General features: G+C 44.2%; 3 protein-coding genes across 3 annotated transcripts in view; 1 reads left to right on the plus strand and 2 right to left on the minus strand.

Annotated features, from left to right (window-relative positions):
* The window catches only part of SNRNP27 (small nuclear ribonucleoprotein U4/U6.U5 subunit 27), a 716,203-nt gene extending 697,940 nt beyond the window's left edge, over positions 1–18,263 (minus strand). The window contains exon 1 of the mRNA XM_050754535.1: positions 18,244–18,263. The gene's annotated coding sequence lies outside the window, so the exon portion shown is untranslated. The remainder of the gene's footprint in view (positions 1–18,243) is intronic.
* Positions 1–25,195, plus strand: part of CNRIP1 (cannabinoid receptor interacting protein 1) — a 1,091,934-nt gene that overhangs the window by 201,628 nt on the left and 865,111 nt on the right. The gene's annotated exons all lie outside the window — the stretch shown is intronic.
* Positions 1–25,195, minus strand: part of ANTXR1 (ANTXR cell adhesion molecule 1) — a 238,832-nt gene that overhangs the window by 29,546 nt on the left and 184,091 nt on the right. The window lies entirely within an intron of this gene.

Genomic DNA, 25,195 nt, shown 5'->3' on the forward strand with positions numbered 1-25,195 from the left:
GGTTTTGGGCAAGCTGGGAAGCTTTCTAGGACAATGACTTGGTCATAAGCATCCCTTGGGTTGCTTGTTAAAAGCAGAGGACAAAGTTCTACCCTATATCTACTGAATCATGATTACCAAGAGAATTTGTCATTTTAGTACACATTGATAACATAACACTTAATAAGTACTGCTTATAATCAGAAAGCCTTGTGATACACAAAGATAATGAGCTTGTTTAGCATATAATATAGTGCCTGGCTCATGGTGAAGGACTCAATACAACTCAATAAGAAATACTCAATATTGCTTATTGTGGCTTATTAGCAATACAAAAACATGGTGAATGCATAAAAGAACAAGATGTACTCATAGCCAGTTGGTTAAGGGAGATAGATACCCTAATTTTCATCACTAGGGTGTGTGTGTGTGTGTGTGTGTCCTCCTTCTGGAGGACACTGTGATGTTACCTAGGTTCAAATTCCTTAAGTTAGAGGGATTAACCTTTCTCCCTTTGGGGAATTTCTGGCAGGTTGAGGAGATAACTATGCACACAGAAGCCTTTATAGTCACAGCAAGGGCCTACAGCCCATTTTGCTTGTGCATGCTCTAAATCAACCCCAAACCGAATAGTAGGACCACCAGAACCCTGATTAGGGACCTGGGGACTGCCTCCCAAGAAGAGGCTGGCTCTGGGGCAAGCTGCCCTTCTGTGGTGGATAAGGAAGTTGTGATCTTGGGCCTTATTGTGGCTTAATTCTTCTAAGCATTCATTAAGTCCATGAAATAATAATCATAATAAAATCTCTACATCATAGCCATTGACAGAACTTAGAGTGGGTTTCCCGATGTCAAAACAGAGCGGTTATTAAGGGTCCTGGCTTGTTTTAATTGGACCTGGGCCTTTCAGGCCAAAGTCGCTCCAGCCTTTGGAACCATTTATACTCCTTCTGCCTTGATGATCCCCACCCCAATTAAGTGGTGAGTCTAGGTGGGGCAGGGATATTTAATAGGCCTTTGGTTTTCTGTAAGCCTTTTATTAATGCTGTAAGTTACAGCGGCCAGATACTCTAGGCTGGGTTTCACCTTCTGGGGCTGGGTTCCTGGCTGTCATGGTTTTGTTCTCAGTGTGATTTTCAAGTTGGTCAATGTTAAAGCAGGAAGTACTATCCCTCCTAGAACAGCCCAGGTTGACCTAAATGGCGTAAGTGCTTTAGGAAGAAGGAATCTGGCAGACAGAATCCCTTGCCCTTTCTGCGGATCTTCCCAGCAGCTCTCTGCTCTTAACCTACCCATGTCACTCTCCAGTGTATTTTCCAGTGAAAAGGGCTAACTACCCCTGCATTTCCCAAGCAGTTTGAATTCCTGGCTATGGCACACTGAGTTGATTACTTTTGCAATGACAACATGATGAAATTTCCCTACTGACTTATCCTCAGTATAAAAATATAAAGGGATACCCATTCCCCACCTTTTTTTTCCAGAACTGAAAATAAAACTTAAAATTCCCAGCTGTCATTTAGTACTATTGTCTTCAGCTCGAGGGCTTTTAAAAGAAATTGGCTTTAGAAAGTGACCCAGATCATCTAAAGCCCACTACAGCTGAATCTTTCCAGCTTAATTTTAATCTACAAAGGCATGGGGTGACTTTTCTGCAGTTTCACACAAGGGCTGGGAGAATTAACTGTTAGAACCTTTGCCTCCTTGGTTGACCTTGTTCATTTGAGGATCTTCTACCCGGCTCCTCTCTGCCTCCCTAACAGTTGCTCAAGGAGATGACAGGAATCCCTTGTCCTGAGATCTCTGGGGGTTAGAAGCCACCCTGAAGAACCTGTCCATGAGATAACCTGTGTGTCCCTCTGAAAAGTAGCTTTCTTCAGGAATCAGTCTGGGGCCAGTCCAGTAGGGCCTTGGTTTCACCTGGGGGTAGCAAATTCACAAGCTAGGTGACTGAAAGGAGACAGACATTCTCTCATAATTTCTTCTCCATGAAATTCGAGCTCTACAGGGAAGAGGATCTTTTCCGTATACCACCTAGTGCCTAGAGAAAGAATTGAACTGGGTGCCAATGAATAGCCCCCTCACACATAGGCCCTCTACCCAGGCCTGCTCCTTGTCCCATCCCCACCCCTGACTTGCAGTAGTTAACTAATAAGGGTATTTTCTTTTAATAATAACAATGCTGATATGTACCAGTCACTGTGCTGAGCACTTCATGCACAATATTGCATACACTAAATGCACAATATTGCTTTTAGTAATCACAACCATGAACTCCCATGAGCTCATTTTACAAGTTCAGAGTGGGTCATTAGTCAAAACCACACAGTGAGTGGTAGGGCTAGCTTTCAAACCTAGCTCTGCTCATGGGAAGTCTCTGTTCTTACACTCTCACCTAGGTGATCTTGAGCCCTGAGTTGATGTTGTTGATACAGAAATAATTACACAAAATTGAACTCTCTGAGATTCACACTGTGCTCTTGCAATAGGTGAGTGGCCCATCCTCTCCAGTAAAGCCTCGTTAGGGATGAGGGGGCTACTTGTGTGAGCTGGACACTAGCCAGCAGCAGGGATGGGAGGCCCTGAGGCCCTAAGCACTTTTGGTGGGAACTGCTGACTGGTGAGATGCATGTCAGTCTTTGGCAGGAAGCTAGGACAGATTATTAAACAGATGGCTTATAAGTTCCAAAGACAGGAAACAGTGGTCATCTCTGGGAGCAAAGGTTCGCCGAAAGTGAATTGTGCCAAACCTCATTTTTTTTGCAAGTCTCACTAGATTCATAGATGGGGGCTGACAGATGTAGTTTATCTGCATTTCAGCAGATCAGTTCACACAGTGTCTCAAAGCACATTTAGGGGAAAAATGGAAAGATGTGGGTTAGATGTTTAACTGCAATTGAGATGGCTCAGAGAAGGTTGAACAGGCAGCACCCAAAGAGTGCTGGTTAACTTAGCAATGACAATGGTCACTTGTTCTGAGTGCCAAACATGGGTCAAGAATGTAGCAAGAACTGAGTAAATATTTGTTGGTAGTATTAAACTCATGGGGGAAGTCTTCAGTGGTCCCGTGAAAGGGCTCTTTCTTTGATTTGGCAAACATTTTCAGAATAGATGAAGAGTTTGGGAAGTGGAGGGGACAAGGTCTTTTCCTTGATCAAGGGGGGGGAGCAGCAGGGTCTAGCATCTTCCATTTTCTTTTGACCTCTGGAGCCCAGTCTCTGTGACATGGTGATGGGTGACGATGACTGTAGGACTTTCATTGTGTCTGGACACACTGTGTTTCAGGAGCACTTAGGGATTCTAGGGGAGGTTTGAAGACTACTCTGAGAAAATTGTGTGTGTGCGTGTACATGTGTGTATATATGTGTATGCATGTATATATGTATGTGTGTATATATGTATATGTATGTATATATGTATGCATGTATATACGTGTGTATATTAATATACGTGTATGTATATATGTATATGTATGTGTATATGCATGTATATGCATGCATGCATGTCTGTATTAATATATGTATGTGTGTATGTATGCATATATATGTATATGTATGTGTGTATATGCATGTATATGCATGTATGTATGTATTAATATATATGTATGTGTGTGTGTGTGTTTGGTTTCCCAGCCCAAACATCTAGAATCCATCTAAAACAGCCCTCTAGAACCAGATTATCTCTGCTTACCTGTTTTCCATATTGGCTTTCTGGTAAGATTTCATTGAAAGAAGTTTTTTTTGCTCAAAAATGTTTGGAAACCATGGAATCTGATGATATCAAAGGTTCCTTCCAGCTCTAAAAATTAATGGTTCTTAAAAATTGTATAGGATGAAGCTTGCTAAAGGCGAACTCTAAAAAATACTGGCTCTATCTGCCACTTCCTTTTCACCTCCTGGCATATACGGTCTCCCTGGCAAGCCTCTAAAAGAACTCCCACCTCTGGGCCTGCCATCTCCTATCTCATAAGTGCCTCCCAGCACTCTTCAGGCCCCTGATAGTCTTCCTGTACGTTTGTTGTATCAAATTGTCTTCTTAAGTGTAAATGACTGGCTTCCATTTTCTCAGTGGTGATATCTGTTGTTAAAAAATATTTGAACTGATAGAATATCTGGTTAGTAGAGTTTTAAGCAGTGTAGCCAAGTGAAGAATTTGAAGAAGAATGGGAGAAAGGCTTTGGGTCAGTGGAGCCTCCATTAATCTTACCTAGAGAAATGTGGCCTTTTGCTCAGGTTCATTAATTTTTTTCAAAGCCATTTTAAAAATACCTACTATGGGCCAGCATTCTACTAGACTCTACTGGGGGGCAAATATTGAGTATCTCAGTTCCCACTCTCATATGGCTTGCAGGCTGAGGAGCGGAGGCTACTTTACTTAAATATTAATTGGTTAATTCAGTAATTATTCACTGAGCGCCTATCATAGCTGGGATGTAGCAGTGAATAAACCAGATGATGTCTATGCCCCATGGGGCATATATTTAAATGGGTGGATAATTAAAATCTGAGATAAGCATGTAATGAATGTTAAAATGGAAGTTTTGACTATGCTCTGAGCTGTAAGATATTCTAATAAGTTGCCTAATAGGGAAACATCTGTAAACTGACTTCATGATGCTTGGACTCTTCAGCCAGATGAAGGCTATAAAAGGGGCCAGGGTAGGGTGAAGGATGTATGAAGGGATTTCTTGGAGAGAAGAGTTGCTGTGCTGTGAGTCTCCAGAGACTCTTCCATTAGAGACTTCATCAAGGCTTCTCTGGGCTTCGCCTCCAGTGCAGTGAGGCTGTCCCCCTGGGGCTACTTGGGGAACTTGGAATGCATTCCCTGAAGATGGCGAATACAGAGTTCTCATGTCTGAGAAAGTGGAGGCAGCCTGTGCTGCAGGATGGAGGGGCTGCAATCGGGTTCGCCCATCCATGCGTCCTGTAAGTCTCTCTCGTGGCCCAGATGTGGGTCGGACAGAGGAAGTGCAGAGCAGAGTCATCTGGATGCTGTACAAGAGGCTGTGTAACAGGACAGAGGGACTTCCACAGTAAGAAGCTGGAGGTGACTGCTAGACCCAGAGGCTGTGAAAGCACCACAAACAAACACTGGGAATAAAGAAACATCTGCCCACGTCAAGGAAACTGCTATAAGGAAGATCCCAAAGGAGCCCCAAGGAGCACCCCAGGGGAAAAAAAGGAGTCAGTGTTAAACACAGGCTGGGCCCACAGAGCACAGGACAGCTTATCAAGGGACCAGTTCAAGGAAGACCTACTTTTTCTCCTACCTCTGCTCACCTGCCCCTACCTAGGAGGGGTAAGAAACTGGCTAACAGACTGGGGTGGGGACTAGGAAGAGAAGAGCAAAATGGAGAAACGGGGGAGAGACAACCGCATCCTCCCTTTTCACAGGGTGGGGTTGGGGTTTGGGCTAGCTGGAGGAGGAAGGAACGTTTCCCCTGGCTTAAGTTGGAGGTTTTGATTAATCTCTCGGATTGTACTTTCTACAACTGAATTTGGAGTTTGTTTTTGAGGGTGGACCTGCTTATAGCCTGAGAATACACTGAACAGTTATGGGGCCTGCCATGGCTGTATCTGGTGGCAGGAGAAAAATCTCTCTCAATGAATAAATTTTACAAGGAGTAGAACGAAATACAAACCAAAGCTTTGTTTTGATCATGTCACTTGTCTTCTTGTCCCACGAACCAGGTACCAGTGCTCAGAAGGGGAGAAACAGTTACCTGGCAGCTGGTCACAGAGGAAGTGATACAGCTTGCAGGCCAGGGAATGGCTTGGTTTTCCTTAACCAGGGGATTCCAGCATCATTTTCTTTTCTCCCTCTTCACAGGCCCCAGAAATGCTCTCCTGGACCAGGCTCTTATGGATGTTCAGGTTCTCACCCACATTCAGCTCGTTTTCTCCTACAGGGCTGGCTGTGACTCAGTGTGGAGGCGCTGCTCTGGCCCTGGCCCTCGTCCTGCCCTGGCTGAGACTGCCTGGCTGTGGCTTGCCCTGGGGGCTGGTGGAGGGACCGCAGCAGCTGGGCTGACCCCCTCCCATGCCCCGCAATGGCCCATTATGCTCAGTGCCCCCACCAGCGTCCCAAGGCTGCTGGCACTGGGGGCATGGTCCTCCACTTGCGACTTGTAAAAGTCACAGGGAGTGTTGACTGGAACCCAGGCCTCCTGGCGTCCAGGCCCCGGCTCTTTCCATGACCCACTTATGGGAGACTGACTGAGGTGTTGCCCCGACACTCTGAAATGGAATTTCTGCACAAGCATGAAAGAAATACATCTAGGCATTTAACAGTGTGTCAGACAGGAGTCTGGCGACCCCACCAAGCTGTGCTTCCACAGGATGAGCTTTTCCAGGGTGGAGCTCTGGCAAGACCACTGGTCTTTGCAGAAGGTAACCAAGTCAACAGAACTGGCCTGACAGCTTACAAAGAAGGGGCTTTTGGGGAAGATATCTGTTGCATCTTGTTGACAACATGTGTCATTTTGTTTGGCGTGTTTTAAATGTACAGAAAAAATAAAAAGAAGCTCTGGTCCCTTTAGGGAAATAGGTTTGTTAAACTGACTGGCCATTTTTATGTGAGTTAAAAGCAGGAAGCAGATGTGGGAATGTTTCTTGTGTCTCCATCTCAGGCAACTGGCCATCTGGCCGACAAAGAGATTATAGGCTGCCCAGCCATGAGAAGCAGCGTTTCAGATGGTCTATGTAGTGAGTGTACTAGGCCACAGATTTGAGGTTCTAGCCCCAGCTCAAGCTGCTCTGTGACTTTTAGGCCCCTCCTCTATAAAATGAAGGCACTGGCTTTAGTGGTAGGCCTCTTAACAGCGATTGCTTTAGGGTTATATAATTTGCACTTTGTATGTTATTGATTTTGTTTAACCGTAATAGCCAGGTGCGGTGGTGGCTCATGTCTGTCATACCAGCATTCTGAGAAGCTGAGGCAGTAGGGTTGCTTGAGGCCAGGAGTTTGAGACCAGACTGGACAGCATAGTGAGACCCTGTCTCTACAAAAAAAAAAAAAAAGGTGATGTGTACATGTAATCTTAGCTACTTAGGAGGCTGGGGTGAGAGGGTCACTTGAGCTCAGGAGTTTGAGGTTGCAGTGAGCTATGATCACCACTGCACTCTGGCCTGGGCAATATAGTGAGACTCCATGTCTAAAAAAAATTAGCTAGGCTTGGTAGTATGCACCTGTGATCCCAGCTCTCAGGAGGCAGAGGTAGGAGGATCACTTGAGTCCCAGAGATCAAGGCTAGAGTGAGCTGTGATCACTCTACTGCACTCCAGCCTGAGGGATGGAACAAGACCTTGTCTCAAAAACACCTCAGTACTAACTGGATATTGTATTATGTTGTTTACAACCCGCCCCTCCCCCAAGAAATGGATACATATGCTGTTTTCTGAATAGTACAAATATAAATATGTATCTATTTTATTATAAAGCATAGGTTAGATTAAGGGGTCACAGTCTGTGCCTACTCTTAGGCACTGCACTCACTGGTTAGAGCTGACACCCTATGAATGGGCACTGCCCTGCTGCTAAGTGTGGCATGGAGCCAGGAACACCTCCTGGGAGCTGCCTTGGATGGTCGTCTATGCAGAACCTCATGGATCTTCTTTTCCACTAAGTACTCAAGGCTGCGCTCCCTGGGCTCTGCCTCTTACCTACACTCAATCGAAGTACCACGTCCAAGATCCTGTGAAATTCTCTTTCCCACTGTCATCTCCCTGGTTTTCTCCCCTCTTTCTCTGCTCCTCCCATCCTCCTCCTCCCCTTCCCTACTTCTTTCTTTGTGATTCTCCTCTTTTACCTCCTTCCTGTTTTTCTTCTTCTTTAATAAAGAATTTATTAATTCTACCATATGCAAGGTATTAGAGATAGAGGTAGAAACCAGTTATCAAAAGCTAAATGAGTGTGACATAAAGCAATATTACCATGGTCTGAGGCACAAGGCATCTCCAGTCCCAGGAGGGAGGAGCGAAGCTTTTGAGAGAAGAAAGGACTTGGGTTGACTTACAATGAGAGAAGGAGCAGGATAATTTGGGCCGGGGATGCGTGAGCAGAGATCCACAGGTGGGAATACACACAGCGAGCAGGCTGAAACAGCGCCTTGGGGGCAGTCTGCCTTGTGCAGGGAGGGCACTAGGGGAAACCCTTCTTAGCCAGTCCTGCATTTCCCAAAGTGCCTTTCACAGAACGTTAGTCCCAAGCGATGCTCTATGAAAACAGATCAGTGATTTACAAGTTTGGGAAATGCTGCATATGTTCCCCCTTTGGAGATTCCCAATGCATGTCAGCTTATTAAAGCATCTTTGAAGTCCTCAGAGAAAACGGCCTCTTTAACATTAAGTGCAACAATTTCCAAATGTATTTGACACCTATGAACAGCTGCAGAATAATTATTCCACATAACACACCTTGTGTGGGCAGGCAGTGGGAACCAGGGAAGGTGTTTAAGGCAGTGTAGTTCTTTGCCGTGTAGGAGTAAAAATTCCCTCATGTCAGAGAGAGATGGGTGTGGAGTCTACACAGATGTGCCCAGCACCTGCTGCTACGGTTGATCCCCCTCTGTGTTCTGAGGAAAAGAGTCGTAGTGCTGGTAAGTGAAAAAGGGTGGGTTTGCATTCCTTAGCACTGAGAGCATCTATTGCCCTTGGGAATTAATGAAGCTCGGTGTATATGCCAAGAAAATGTTTTCACTGGCTGGAGAAGTAGTTGCATATACATATGCATGCAGGTGTAAACTTTTGCTGACTGGCAACCTGTTTTGATCTCATACCCGCCCTGTTTCTCCTTGTTTAGCCAGAGCCTGAGCGTATCCTCTAAGGAAAAGCTTAGGTAACACCTCCTCTCTGTAGTCTTTTTCAGACCAACCCTTCTCTCTGGCTTGTCACCTCCATCCAAGATCTCTCTCTTCTTTATCTTACTGTCAGTGGCAAACAAATGATCACTTCATGACACACCATCTGGTTCCTTTTTTTTTTTTCTTTTGAGACGGAGTCTCACTCTGTTGCCCAGGCTGGAGTGCAGTGGCACAATCTTGGCTCACTGCAAGCTCCACCTCCCACATTCAAGTGATTCTTGTGCCACGGTCTGCAAGTAGCTGGGACTATAGGCCTGTGCCACCACACCTGGCTAATTTTTGTATTTTTGTTAGAGAAGGGGTATTGCCATGTTGTCCAGGCTGGTCTCGAACTCCTGACCTCAAGTGATCCACCCTGTCGGCCTCCCAGAGTGCTGGGATTACAGGTGTGAGCCACCACACCCAGCCAACATCTGGTTCTTAAATACAGTTTTCCTCCCCCATTCCCTACTAAGGAGCATGTAACCATGCTGTGCTGAAGGGTGCTTTGTACATTTGCCGATGACTGCATATATGACACTGCATACTTTTGGTTTTTTGGTTTTCACATGGTAGTGTGTCAAATGAATATGTGAACAGCTCATCTTCCTGCCAGCCAAAAGGAGAGTGAAAGAATAAAATCATTTTGGTTATTCCCACTGACGCCATTTTAGAATATAGCAAGGCCTCCTTACTCATCTTGAATGTGTTTCTAAAGTCAACATGAACAATTAAGAGGCTAACAGCTAGGCAGGGCAATGAATTAACAAAGCAAAACAAAGGGGTAATAAATAATGACAATTTGTCAGTGTTTCATTCTGCCTGCTGGGCATTATTGCGGGGTGAACAGAAATTAGATTTCCCTGGGCAGAGTGTTTTCGGATGGACACTGCAGGAATGAAGAGAGCTGGAGGGACAGTCAGGTGGAAAGAGGGATAAGCCATCCATCAGCCAGACTCACTGGCTTTATCTCCAAAAAACTTCAGACTCCATCCACTTCTCACCATTTCCATTGGGTCCACACTTGTCTACCACCATTGCCTCTCACCCGGGACTCCAACCTTGTCACTGATCTCCAGGCTTTACTCTGGCCTCTGTACAACCGATTCTTCCCACTTCATCCCTGGTCATCTTTGTAGAATGTTAATTAGAGGCAGGCAGTATCCAAGTGTGGAGGATGCTAGGGCACTTGTCTCCCTCCTGCTAAGCCCTCCCCTCCATGTTATATCCAGAGTAAAATCCAAATGTCTTTCCTCAGGTTACAAGCCTGCCTGTGTGGCCATGTCCCCTGCCATCTCTGACCTTACTGCCCACCCATCACTGCTGGCCTCTGAGTTCCTCCAACATGCCAAGCTCTTTCCAGCCTCACAGGCCTTGTGCCTGCTGCTGTCCCCTGATCTTAACGTAGCAGCTCCCTCTTGTCATTCAGATCTCATCTTCAATGTCACCTCTTTAGAGACAGCTTTTCCCACCATGCAGGCTAGATATCCATTGTCTTTCCACTCATCGCTCTGTTTTGATTCTTAGTAGAGCACTTAACACTTGGGTGCTGTGAATCTTAGGATACAAACTCCATGAAAGGACCATATCCCTGTTTACCAGTGTTTAGGACAACAAATAAATATGTGTTGAAAGAATCAATGCTAGTTCCTCCGTTTATCAGCTGTGGGGCCCAGGCACTTGAACCCTCTGTAAAGATAATTTCCTTGCATGTAAAACAGGAATGGGAATACCTATGTCATAGGGTCAGAATAAATATATTAGAAAATAATTGTAAGTTACATGGCTTTTGGCAAAAGTAAACCATCATTATTGCTCTAGTCAACTCAGGTTCCTGTTAGCAAGGTGAGGCTAATATTTGTTTCTCAGGAATTTTTCAAAAATAAAGTAGAACAGATAATCCAATAAATGTACAGATACTTAGAACAAGGTTTTAAAGGATGCAAGTTCTTTCTTCTCTGTGGTGATATTGCAGGGAAGAAGCAGTAGAGAGGCCTTGAATGCTTGTTTGCTTTAATAAAACACTTAACGTGGTGGCAGGTACCTGTAATCTCAGCTACTTGGGAGGCTGAGGCAGGAGGATCACTGGAGCCTGAGAGGTTGGGGCTGCAGTGAGCTGTAACAGTGCCATTGCACTCCAGCCTGGGTTAACAGAGTGGGATGCCATCTCAAAAGAGAACACCTCAAACCCCTAACATGCTGGCTTAGAGCATGCAAGACTTCTGCCCAAGAATAAGAAGTTTGGGATAGGAATTGGTCCAGAAAGGCAAAGTCACAGCTGACCTAATAGAAAACCAGAAAGGGTGGAGATCCATAATTTCTGAAATTCTTACTGTGAATAAAAATCAAAATAGTTGAAGAACTCAGGGCCTGTATGGAAATCATGTCATTTCCCCTTCTCACAAGCGTCTTCCAGACTAGTCCTCTGGATGAGCGTGTCCAACAGACACATAATATAAACCACATGGGCCTTTTAAGTTTTCTAGTAACCACATTTATAAAACATAAAAAGAGATAAGTGAAATTAATTTTACTAATATATCTTATTTAACCCAATATATGTAGAATGCTATTTCAACTTATAATTAATATAAAAATCATTAAATAAATATTTCCTATTCTTTTTTTCATATTACTTCCCTGAAAATCGAGAGTGTATTTTGCATTTATAGCATATGTCATTTCTCACTAGCCACACTCAGGTGCTCAATAGCCACATGTGACTAGTGACTGCCTTTTTGGATAGTCCGCTCTAGATTTTACTTTTGAGATGTTCAGGATCTAAAAACATATTTTGCTACTTGTAAGAAGGGAGGCCACAATTTTAAAAAATGTGAGTCCATTTGTAATCCCACTGACAGCAGCAGGGGGCAGACAAATGCCTAGGCAAATAGGGGTGGGTCCCCGGCAAAACCCCACCTCCAAGCCGAAATGAATTTAAAGCCTGAAAGCCAAGCTACAAATCCACAGACTGGATTGAGAAACCGTTTTCCTGTTTGGCACATTTTCCTCTGATTGATCCCACCCTTTACCTATTTTACACATACCTACCCTTTCCTAATTGGTTTTCTACACTGTTGTGCCTACCTTTGAATGTCTTTGCTTTAACCATTTTTGCATACTCACAAACCAATCAGCGTGCACTTCCCATTCTGAGTCCATAAAAAGCCCCAGACTCAGCCACACTGGGGGAGAGAGAAACCATCTGACTGTGTCTCCACTAAGATCTGTTATGTTGTTCAGTAAAATTCTTCTCCACCTTCAAATTGTCAGCATATCCTCATTCTTCTTGGATGTGGGACAAGAGCTTGGGAACTGCTGAATGTAGGTACAAGCTAAAACACAGGGCAGGGTGTGGGGGGTGTTGCCAGCGGAGGTCCCAGTTGGCAATTGGCTGAGAAAAATCCTGCTTCACTACCAAGTTGCCTAGTGTTTTTCTACACATGAAGGAAAAAGCCACGGTCAACTCTTCCACTGGCCAATGAAGAACTTAAAAGAAAATTTTCTTAAGATTTTAAGTTCCTGTCATGGAAATACGTTTTTTTTTTTTTTTTTTTTTTTTTTTTTTTTGAGACGGAGTCTCGCTCTGTCACCCAGGCTGGAGTGCAGTGGCCAGATCTCAGCTCACTGCAAGCTCCGCCTCCCGGGTTTACGCCATTCTCCTGCCTCAGCCTCCCGAGTAGCTGGGACTACAGGCGCCCGCCACCTCGCCCGGCTAAGTTTTTGTATTTTTAGTAGAGACGGGGTTTCACTGTGTTAGCCAGGATGGTCTCGATCTCCTGACCTCGTGATTCGCCCGTCTCGGCCTCCCAAAGTGCTGGGATTACAGGCTTGAGCCACCGTGCCCGGCCGGAAATACTTTTATCCTCTGATCTCCACAGATGATTTACGACATGTAAAACTGTATGTGAAACTGCATCTCTCTCTTTTTCTCTCTCTTTGGGAAGTGCTAGGAAGATTACTCACAAAAAATCAAATCACATCCCCCCACTCTAATGTTGGTGTTTCTGGGGAAGGCTTATGGAAAGCTGTGTTTCTTCATGGGGGAACAGTTTGTGCCATGGTTTACAAAGCTAAAGAATTTCAATAGTCAAACTGTTGCCATAAAAAAATCAAACTTGGAAATAGAACTAAACATGTTATTAACAGAATGGGCTTGAGAGAGCAAGAGAATTCTTTTGGAGTAAAGTTATCCAAAGTCTATGTGTTCTCCTTTGACACGTAAATCTATTATCAAGCTAGTCTTGGACTGTTTTTTGGACAGAAATTGGGTAAGTTTTGCAAAAGACAGGCACAAAGCCTGGCTGTGGATGACACCCTGAGGGTCAGAACATTCATTACAGCATTGGCGTCTACAGAAAATTTGAAAGCACAGCAATGTTGCTGGATAAAATTGGCATTTTCATATGGGCAGGGTAACTTTTTTGGAAGCCTTCATGTTGCTTAAGAGTGGCCTGCTGTGGGATATAGATATGGGTTTTTGGCTTGATGCAAATTACTTGTAAGGTCCGGTTTTTGCTAGGAGATTCTATTTTGATCCATTACTAAATATATTTGCAACCTGAGGCTCACCAGCAGTGGATCTACTGCAGAACACACTAGTCCAGCTGATGAGGTACTGTGGGACCATGGGATATGGGCAGTTCTCATGGGCTTATTCCTGATTTTGGGGGGTGTGCTTATTGTTTACAAGTACAGAAGGTGGCCTCAGCTCTGCAGCTTCTTTGGCTATCTCTGTACTGCATGGCATCCCCTAGGCCTACAGATATGGTAGGACACTAAAGGAATGGCTTCTGGAATTCTGCTAAGCTTGCTCCCACTATTCACTCATCTTTCCATTGCTCTCCACCACCACGCCCAAGACAGCCAACCTTGTTGGTCAGAACTACTTCCCTTTTTAGAGAAAGAAGGAAAATAATTTTCTTGCATAGAAACACAGATGATTCCACAGTGGACTTTCCATTAGGCCCACTTTTACTAGTTATACCACTAAGGATAATGCTGCCCATTATTATATCCAAGTTTCCAGACTCTGTGACTTTTAGGGTTTTCCATTGCAATTCACCTTTAATAAGCAGGAGAGTAAATGGAAAGGCTTATATAAGATTTATTCCCATTTAAAGCTTGTACTTAAGTCAGGGCCACAGAGTCCTTAAAACGTAGGTCGCAGTAATTGAGGCCAGTCAATGCCTGGGTGCCAGCTGGTGGGGCCACACCATTCAGTGAAGCAACCAAATTCAGATGCTGGGGGCAAACACAGAAGTGGACAGAGGTGCTGAATGCCAGAGGAATGGAATGAGCACCCTCACAGCTAGCTCTGTCATCACTGTGGATTCTCAACGTGACATTGCTCTCATTGGTATTAGCCAAAAAGAAAAAAAAATGGGAAAACACTAATATTAAACAAATGTTACAAGAACAAATTCATAAAGTGAGACTGGTAAAGCCTTGGAGAGTTTTTTAAAAATGAATTTTCTATTTTCAAACAAATTTAAAGAAACAAAAGTTATTAATGGCCATGACAAAAGTATGAATAGCAATGATAATAAAAGTTTAGTGTTTTAAATTTTTAATCAGCTTCATTTTATCTGGATATATCCCTAGAAGACCTTGTGAATTCTCTCTCCTTATTAAAACATGGAGGATTCATTCAGCTGTCTCTTTTCTTGTGACTCAAATGCAGTTTCCTATGAAGACATATCATAAAAGTTTGCAAACAGCTGTGGCCTGGAGGTTGCAGAAACAACCATACTCCCTGGGACAAGGAAACACATTGAGCTAGGTCCTCAGTGCTGTGAGGGAAAGTCTAGAAAAAAAAAAAAAAAAAAAAAAAAAGCCATGGTTCCTTCCCTCAGATTGCTTACAACTTATTCAGGGAGTGAAAAGTCAGTATTAGTTAAAATTAACTTGGTGCTAAATTTTGTGGCTGTAAGCAGAGGAGGAAGGAAGGGCCAGACAATGAGCCTTGACTGGGAGAAGGTCTCGAGCTTTGGCTGAGTGCTGAGTGCCTGAAGGATTTGGGTGGACAAAGACTGGAGAAAGTGGAGCCTGCAGGTGAGGGCTGCTGCACTCCCTACCCTCCCTGGTTGCGGGTCTGTGTGTACTCTCTCAGTTCCTCTCCCTTCTGGCCTTTTACACATGCTGTTCCTCCAACCAGAAGGCCCTTTTCTCCCTGCACTGGAAGAGTTTGTCCTTTGGATCTCAGCCAAATAGTTACTTCTCTTTGGAATTCTGCCCTGATGCCCTAGCCTGGGTTAAATCTTCTGGCTCTATGCTCCCAGAGAACTCCAAACTCCCCCTCATACCATCTACCATGTGGAGCTGTAATTTAGTGATCTTTTCTGACCACTCCAGTGTACACTCCACAAGGGCAGGGATCTCGCCTTGTTCATGCTAAATCCCCACTGCCTAGCCTGGTGCCTGCTGGAGAGCGGGAGCTCAAGATGTATTAACTGGATGAAAGGAGTTTCTGTCCCAGACACAGTGTTGGTGGTAAAGTGGGAGGTGGCGAGAGGTGGAATCAGGGAGAGCATGAGGTGGAATCAGGGAGAGCATGAGGTGATCTGGGAGCACAGCATCCTGTGCAGGAGAGCAGGACCGTGTGGGAAGACATCAGTGGGTATGTCATCTTGGGCAGGATATAAAAATGGAAAGGTACTGGGAGGTGGGAAGAGGTAGGAGGACAGGAGGGGAAGGGGTTGGGTGGCAAGGACTAACTCTGCCTTCTCCTCAAGAGATAAGGCCCAGTCTGGACGCTTATCCTCCTCTCCTGGCCTGGCGTGAGGACTCAAGGAGAGCCAGGCAGTGTCAAGCTGGTGGGTTTCCAGTCTTGCCACTTCCACCAACACTCTTTGTGACCTTGAAAAGAGCAAGGATCTTATCTGAGCCTCATCTTTCCTATATCAAAAAGAGGATAAAGTAAGGAGGTGATGGGGAACAGATGAGATAAGGGACCTGGGAGGGCTCGGGGATCTCTCCAGACCACCTTTCCAGACCTCAGCTTTGGTGCCTCTAAAATGAAGGGTCTGGGATTATGAGGAACTGCCAGTCCAACTCTGTGACTGAGGGTCAGGTTGAGTTGGGGTGGTCATGGAGATGCTGAACGAAGATGGGTGGGTGTGGATGTTTTATAGCAGGCTGGTTCTTCCCCACACTGTTCAAAAGCCTATCTCCTAGGTCAGATTTTGCCATGTATAATCTAACCCAGTACTTTCTGGCCAGAACAGAACTTCCCACCAGCCTGGATTCTGATGATTCTTAATGGAGGCTTATCACGGAGATGCTGAATGTCCCTCGAGATGATCTTTTCCGGTGCCATCAGCTGGAGGAGTAGGCCCACAGAAGCCAAGTGGCTAGACATGATCATCATGCTTAGAAAAAGTAGCAAACCTCCTAAAATATTATACACTTGGGTACAATTCTGACCCTAGAGCTCAGCCCTACCTACCTCAATCCTGATTTTGTTTGGAGGGGAGAAAATGAGGTCAGAGAATTTGAACAGGGTTGCTTTATTCCCATCCCTGTCTTGTTCAGCCTTAGCATTTACTTCTCCTCTGTTTGCTATTTGCAACCTGATTCCAGGACTTGACCTTCTGTTGTTGCAGCTGTTTGGGAGATGAGACAATCTGAAGTTGAAAGTCCTACAAGTTGAAATTGAAAGAAGCTACAAAATGATGATGATGATGATGACGGTGATGATAAGGAGGAGGAGGAATGTGTGTGAATGTGAGTGTGTAATGCTTGGAGAAAAAGGGGGATGAGATTGTGAGGATTGGAAGAGACAGAGAGGGAGGGGGAAAGAGAGAGGGAGAGGAAGATAGCTCAACCACAGCAATTGCTTTCATATGTATTGACTCAGAGACACTTCCTACCATGGAAGAAGGAAGTTGGCAAAAAAAATCCCAAGATGGTATGTTTTGCAGCATCAACTTTGGGTTTAACATCTCTGAAAAAAGTTAACTTTGCAGGTTTTGGGTACAGTTGGTTTTTGCTGTGGACAGAGAGTGTTTTGAACTTTTTCTTCCTTAAATTCAGCAAACTAAGCCAAGAATTCTAAGTACTCATGTCCCCCTCCAATGAGACAGCAAAGGAGAGGCTTCCAAGGGTGAGAAGTGAATGAATACTACGGAGAATTCAAACATCCAGGGAAGATGCTGTGCCAGAATAAATCACACCCTCTAGGAACATTTCCTATAATTTGCTCTTTTTTCTTCCTTTTTCTTAAAATGATCCATTTCTTACAAAAATTTATAAAAGGTCAGGAGACTTCCCCTCCAGAACTGTTGGGACCTTATACCTGGTGTCAGATAGGAATTCTGAAGATGTCCATTTGCTCAACGTAAAGAGCTAATGTAAACTTAATTGTTTATTGTGCAAGAAAAACGACTTTCATATAAGACTTCAATATGTAGATAACTTGGTTCTTTTGGTCATTGCTGGTTTGAACATAAAATAATTCTGAGAAAAAGCTTTTCCTACAGGTTAAGAGGTAACTAAGATTCTCTGAAATCAATGGCAGTTTTTTCAGGGGGAACGAAGGGAAGAAAATAAACTCCCATCTTTTCAAATTATATATACCTATCATTTTATTTAATCCTGAGACATTCACTCTGGAATGTGGAGAAGTGCTGCCAGTACAGGAGCAATGGGGTTCCCAAGGTGTAGCTGTTTCCAGGAGCTCCAGTTTCAGCTGCTCCACTCCTCCAGCTGCATCACAGGGAGAACAGAGCCCATCACTTCCCACAGGGATGTCCTTACTTCCTGCCATCTCACTCATACCTGGGCTCTGCAACCCATGTCACTAAGGAGGACTGGCACTTCTTCCTAAGCTCTCCAACCCCTTCTACTAAGAATTCCTGCAGTCTAACAGTGAGTTCTTGTCTTCAACCCCTTCCTCTACTGGATCTCTGCCATATGCACTTAATCATGCTCAAGTCTTACTAAGATGAAGAACTCTTTCCAACTCTAGATCTCCTCCAGCTACTGCCTTGGCTCTCCCTCCCATTATCTGTTAAGCTTTGCTCCCATCCCCATCATCCCACAGAGCTCGGGTCACTAAGGGCACCATAATCTCCTTATTGCTAGTCTTATTAGATGACTGCTTTCAGTTTGCATTTTAATTTCCCATCATTTGACACCCCACCCTCTTCCATAATGTATTATCTTCCCTTGGCTTCCATGACCCCAGACTTCCCTCTCACAACTTCTCTTTCCCTTGGCTGGTCCTTCTTAGTTGTCTTCCTGCTCTATTTCTTTTCTCCACCCTGACTTAAAGGACGTGACCCTCAGGGTTCAGTAATTCACTTATTTCTCTTCTCTCTACCCCTCCCTCTGGTTTCCCCTCTAGTCACATTGGTCTTAACTGCCATGACCAGTGACTCTCAAATCTTTGCCTCCAGCCCAGAACTCTCACTGGAGCAAGACTTCCCCCTGACTAGGGTGAGGCATGCGAGGTGTTGAGGGCACAAAATTTAAGGAGGCATGTACTTGCAGGTCCTTGCTTTCACGCAACCCTGACAGTGAGTAACCCATAGAGTTCCTGCCCTAGATGCCTTCATGCTTCACCCTGGTCCCGACCTGCTGCAGGTCCTTTTTGTTGGATGTCCCACAGGCACCGCCAACTCCACAAGTTAAAAAGCGACGTCCTCATCTTCCCTCCCAAAGCTGTCCTCATCCTGGTGAATGGCAGGCAGCACAGTCAGCAATGTCGCTTGGGCCAAATCCTGGAGGTCCTCCTTCACACCTTCCACACTCTCCTCCTCCATACCCAGGCAGTTACCAAATCTGTGATTATTTGCTCAACATCTCGTGAATCCAGGCTGTCTTCCTCACCCACCACTCTGTGCTCCAGGCTGCCAGCCTCTCTCACTGCCACTGTGTCCACATTGCAACCAGTGTGACCTTTCTAAAATGCACATCCGATCACGCCTTTGCTTAAAACTCTTGCAGTAAGTCTCCACTGTCCTCAGGGTGGAGTCCAGCCTCCTCAGGCTGGCAGACCAGGCTCCCATGGCCGGCAACTCAGGTTCCTCTTCACCACAGTCCCTCTTCTCACTGCCTCCTACTCTGTCCTCCTCTGTACCCCGCTCCTTGTGTCTCCCTGAAGGAGCCACAGTCTCACCTGCAGATCTGTAAGCAAGCTTCCCTGTCACTAGAATATTCTCTCCCCCCAACTCCATTCCCCCTTCTTGTCTCAGCTTAAATGTCTATTCAAGAAGGCATTTGGACTCCAAGGCTGGTGAGACACCCTTCCTGGGTATAGCTCCCACATCTCATGCACTCAGCTCCATCACAGAGCCTTTCACATCAGGCAGTGCTTGCAGGCTTCCTGTTTGTCCCTGTTCCTCGAAGGCAGGGACAGGGCTCATTCATTCATCTTAAATACCAAGCACCAATACAGTGCTCATTGGCTCCTAGAAGACGTCTAACAAGTATCTATCTGTTGAATGCATGAAGGAGTTCAGGAATACCTAGTGTTGACTTTCAAGTCGGAAAGTCCTGAATTCAAGCCCCAGACCTCCTTACAAGCTGTGTGTCCTTGGAAAATTTAATTTTCCCTGAGCCTCAATTTCTGTTCTTTAAAGTGGAGATCATCATTACCCCAAGTTATCATGAGAGGGTTTATGCTTCTGTAAGCATTTGCAGTTCATACAGTGTGTGACACTCTCTTTTGCACACATACATACATACATACATGAACTCCTGGAAGCCAGAATGTAGTACTCTGCTAATGGATATCCCTAGTGCCCAGCCCAGAAATGGATTCTTGGTGGGAGTGCAATTGGTGTCTTTGTTGAGGGAAAGCAGCCATGGCAGGCCTTAGAAATTGGCAGTGAACAGGGAAAAGAAAAAAAGGAAAGGGATTAGAAGAAAGAGGGAATGCAGGAAATATGAAGGACAGAGAAGACAGGAGAGAGAATGCAAGAGTGCAGACACTTTCTCTGAGGCCTGTTTATGCTACAGGAGGCTCACCTGCTTTAGAAGGACTGGGCGGAGGATGACCTCTCTCTTGGGGGATAACCTGCCCAGGCTATTCTCGCCTCTGCGACAGTAGGGAGACATGGTGCCCATGTGACTGGCCTCATACCCTTATTGGAAACAGCTGGGGAGGATTTCACAACCTCTGAGGCTTTACTTCAGATGAGTTTCAAACATTGTTTATGTACATTTACGTGTGTGTTTCCCTGGGTCTCTTCTGGTTACAAGGAGATCCAGGCTTGCAAAACAAGCTCTGAGTGAGCTTTAGTATTTTGTTCTTGCAGATAGTAATGGAATGTACCAGCCTCCTGATGCCAGATCTGAAAGCAGATGACATCCAAACCCAGTGGGTTCTCCGGGAGCACGTGAAGTGGGGTGGAGTTCAATTTGGAGTAAAAGTGCCTGGGGATGGGTCAGGCTGGTCGGTAGATGATTGAATTCCATCCAGGAAAGACATATGAGGCTGAGTTCTGTTTTCTCTTTTCCATCTTCTTTACTCAAGCAGTAACAATGATATGGCAGCCTCAGTCTAGGTTAACCATCTTCCTGATAGGAAAGGGACTGTGAAAAGCACGTGAAGAGTGTGATCAGCCTATCTTACTCTTAAGGTTTCTGAAGGAATGTGGAGAGTTGCCTTGAAATTGTTTCAAAAAGGAAAGAGAAGATGCTGCCCTGAGTGAAAAAGAGGGAACTGGACCAGCTCACTGCTTCTCAACCCCGGATGCTCATTAGAATCACCCGGGGAGCGTTTATGATTCCCAGGTGATTCTGTGAGTGCCCAGACCTCATCCCAGAACAAGTAAACAGCACCTTTAGGGTAGGACCTTTAAGCTCTCCAGGTGATAACAATGTGCGAACAGATGGAAAACCACTGCAGTCCATGCTCTGATCTCTGAATTCCCCTGCGTTTCTGTGTTTGAAATTAGTAATCTAGGAACAGAACGTGTGAAGATGGGAAGGATTTCTTTACAACTCACTGAGCCTTAGTATTTAGATTTAAGGTAGACTAGTTATTCCCCAGTTGTGTCAATAGGTGCTCTAAGGAGAAATACAGAAAAGGGGTGACTTGGTGGTCAAATCAGTATAGAAATACTGCTTAGGACCCCAAACTCGCAGAGTGAGAGAGGTACTTTGAAGTTTCTTTAGTTCCTTATCTTACTGGTTCTCAAAGTGTAATCCCCAGACCAGCAGCATCAGCGTCACCTGGGAGTTTGTTAGAAATGCTAATTCCCAGGCTCCACCCCAACTTCTGAATCAGAAACTCCGAGCGTGGTTTCAGCAAGCTGTGCTTTAACAAATCTTCTAGGTGATTCTGATGCTCAAGTTTGAGAACCATTGATCTGCTACAGGAATCCCCTATGTCCTGGCCTAGTGGTTAATTTGTCTTATCCGTGTTAGTTACCTGGAACATTCGTCTCTGGGGCAGCCTGTTGCATTGTTGAAACTTGCACCCTTCAATTCTTTCTGATGAAATTTGTTTCACTGTTGTTTCTACCTGTGGGGCTAGCTCTGTTCAATGGGATGGCCCAGAGTAAATCCAAGTCACTTTCTATTAATACATCCACTTCAAGGCATTTAAGATAATTTTCTAGGACTTCTCATTTAATATCACATATGGCCCATAGCTTCCAAAGGAGCCTTTCCCAAACCTACACTAAAATACTCAGGAAGAAACAGAAAAGGTGACAATTCACATTTCACATTACCATCAAAAACAGACGGAGGGGGTAGAAGTGTAGAAGAAAATTTTTGTGAGAATTTATGTTCTCTTGAAGTAGGGGAGGCTGCTCTAAATTTGAAACCAAAGGCAGGAATTATAAATATTTATAGATTTGACTGTAAAATTGTAGAAAACTTCAATATATTTTTAAAAAGTTAAAAGGTAAATGGCAAACTAGAAAAAACTTTGGACATATATTACATGGTTAGACTTTAAATGTCATAAGGATTAATAAGTTCTACATACTTAATGCAAGCACAGGACCTGATACATAGTAGGCTTTCAAAACATTTGATTAATGTATGAATGAAGATGGGTTAAGAAAATTATCACAGGAAACCAACACTAAAATATCCAGTGGAAAAATGAGCCAAGTCAAACCAATGGACAAATGAGAAAATAAACATTTAAAAAATTGTTCCACCTCAATAATAATAAAAAATACAAGTTAAATTAGCACCTGTCAATCAAATAGGTAAGTTAATAATATTGGGGAGCATCTGGGGAGATGGGCGTTCCATAGGGGCTAATGTGAGGGTTAATTTGTACAATCTTTTGAAGGGCAATTCTGTGGCAATTTTTATCAAAACTTTAAAAATGTGCACACTATTTGATCCAGTAGAAAGCTGGACCTTTTATTCTAAGGAAACATTTGTGAATGTGCACAATGATTTGGCAATAAGGATACTGACTGCAGCTTCATTTATAATAATAGATACTTGAAAATCAACCTCCAAAAAGGGAAGATATGCAATGGAATAGGACATGGTCATTAAAATGATATTATTCAAGGATATGTAGTGACATGGAAAGATTATTCCTTGACAATGGTAACGTGATAAGAAACAGCTTACAAAGTGGGATGACACACCATATCATCATGGACCAAGTAAGTTAAAAAGCTCTCATGACCCCTTGAAGCGTTCTTTCCCAGAACATTCTAAATTCTTTCAACCATTTGCCCTTGAAAAGATGAGCAAATTTTCTGAACTCAAAGAGTGGCCAAGCTGTGTAGGAAGCCTTGGGGACCATCCTGGACCATCCTGGGACAGAGGTTCTAACTTCCAAACCTTCTCACCTAGGCTCTGTCGAACATGTTCTGCTTTAGTGATGCCCCCTTTCAAGCATTAGTGTGGTCAGCAACTTTTTGTATTTACAAGACACCTCGGGAACAATGGACAATATTACCAAGCTAGGTTCACTCGGTAGAGAGGACGGGAAAGGCATTCCAAGCAGAGAAACCTAGCAAAGGTACGGAGACACAAAATGTCCTGGCATGTTCAGGGCGTGCCCAGCAATTAATTCCATGTGCTCAGAGCCTATTTGGAGGTGATCAGGGAATATGGGGTAAGTAGTGTATGAAATGGAAAGGCATGCCTTTCTAAATCAAGCCAAGGATTCTGGGTTTTCCCACAGTTTTTGCAAGTCTGAAGTGGGGGCATGGTGTGTTGAGGTTTGGTTTTACAAGGAGCACTGTGGTAGCTACCTACTGGGAGCTGGGGACGCCATGTGCTTAGTAAACTTTAACAATCTTAGAATCAGATGTGCTACTGGTTTGCTATTTAGGTGGTTTCCTTTGGCACTTTCTCTTTTATGTTGGCTCAAGCATTTCCTGGTGGGCTCCAAGGAACAATGGGACCATGAGCCCACCACAGGCAAAGAGAAGGAGACGGATGATGGCAGATGGAAAACATTCGTGTTTCCTGCTGCCATCCCTGACCTGGGGCTTGGATGGCTCTGAAGAGGTGGGTGCCAATCCCAGGGAAGGGCGGTGGCTCTGGGCTCTGGCTCCCTGAGCTCCTGCTCTGTGCTGAGCTGGAGGCCTTTCAGTAGCTTCAGAGGCTCTGTTGGTGGGCTTGTGTCTGCATCTGGAGGGCTGGGGTGGAGTAGCTGGGGGGAGGATGAAGGAGACAGGAACTGAGGAGGAAAATGTGCCAGGTTTCTGTGAGGTCAACATGTGTTTGAAGTAACTTAGAATGTAACCGAGAATGCAATTAGGTGATTTTTGTTTTTGTTTTGTTTTAAAGAAAAAATTCAGAACCTGTGACTCTTGTTCATGAGCACATGCCTGGATGGAGTCATTTTGAGTTTATGGAAAATGTGGTCAGCTCCATAAATCAGTGCTGAAGAATTCTTACAGACTCACCCCTATGCAAGCAACGCAGGCCTCTCTAGTGAGTCTCCTAAGGTTATGCAAAACAAAACAGAAGAAGCATGTAGACAAAGCTACAATATTGGCCCCCCTCCCCTGGAATTCTTTCTTGAGTAGCCATAGGCAGCTCTGAATTCTGGTTCTTACTTCATCTGTGACCTTTCTTGCATAACTCCATGTGTACATCCTGTGGTTGTTGCCATGGCAACAAGGACACAATTTTCTGTATCTATTTCTCTCGTGTATCTTATTTTAGCAAGACTTCCATAAAGAAAGGGCACTTAAAAGTAAACTGGATAATCATAATTTGTGACAGTGTTGAGAGTATGTTCAAAGGTATCCAAATTCTTAAGCTTCTTATATCTTAAATCTATTACTTTGCATGGCTGGAGAATAAAAGTTCAAGGTGGTACTATGTCTCTCAAAAACATATGGAACATTTTCAGGTGTTACTACAAACTTTCATTCAGAATTGGTAAATAAGAGATTCAATTTAGGTGTGATTCATTAGAGAAAGTTCCATTTATTTTCATTTCATTGTTCTTGGATTTACATAACCAGCCTTTTGCTCCCAAACAGCATTGATTCTTCTGTCTTATAAACGAAAATATTTCTTTCTCTCCAGCCTCTTTCCTATAACCCTCCCACTTCTTAGGTTGACCCAGTTTATGAATTGGCTTCTGCCAAACTGGTCAGTGGAAAATGGAATGTTAACATATTTTAGTGGAGATGTTTTTCAATTGCTCTGAAAAAAAAAAAATGGGGTCATACACTGTATCAGCATCTTCTGTCACAAAAAATAGTACTACTGAAACTTAGTTTAGGGATCTTATTATTATTTTTTCTTAATCTGTTAGAGGAGTCTCATGCATGCTAAAAAAATTTCTTCATTTTCCATAGAAAGCAGATGTATACTTTATAAGACCAAACACCTCCCAGAGTACTAACTTTATGGCCTGTGCTTGTTTCTCCTAACTGAAGAGTTTGTATTTAAAATTTCGTATAGAAATTTGGTCTTGTTGACTGTCACAGACAAAAGCTCAAATTCCATATGCAATGAGGGCCAAGTCAGCCCAGCATTTATATGAGGTGGTTTCACATTTTTACTTGCATGCCGTCCTAGTCACAACAGGAACAGCTAATTGGGCAGTGGCTCACATAAACTATGAAACTTTAGACCAAATCTCCTCAGCTACAAACCACCCACTGTCACCAGGTGCAAGGGGAGGAGGTAGCAGGGCCTGTCTATCGGGCTCTGCTCTAGTGTTAGCTGTGCCATGCTCGACAGTCAGGAAAGCAAACACACCAACTGCAATATGGCTTGAAGTTCTGCATCAACCATCCCCAGACAGCAGAACAGCACAAAGTAAATAACCATAAGGATATCTGTCATCAATTGAGCATTTCTTTTTTTTTTTTGTTTTGAGATGGAGTCTTGCTCTGTCACCAGGCTGGAGTGCAGTGGTGCAATCTCGGCTCACTGCAAGCTCTGCCTCCCAGGTTCAAGTGATTCTCCTGCCTCAGCCTC

The sequence above is a fragment of the Macaca thibetana genome, chromosome 13 (assembly GCF_024542745.1).
Source record: "Macaca thibetana thibetana isolate TM-01 chromosome 13, ASM2454274v1, whole genome shotgun sequence".
In the NCBI taxonomy this organism is placed as follows: domain Eukaryota; kingdom Metazoa; phylum Chordata; class Mammalia; order Primates; family Cercopithecidae; genus Macaca; species Macaca thibetana.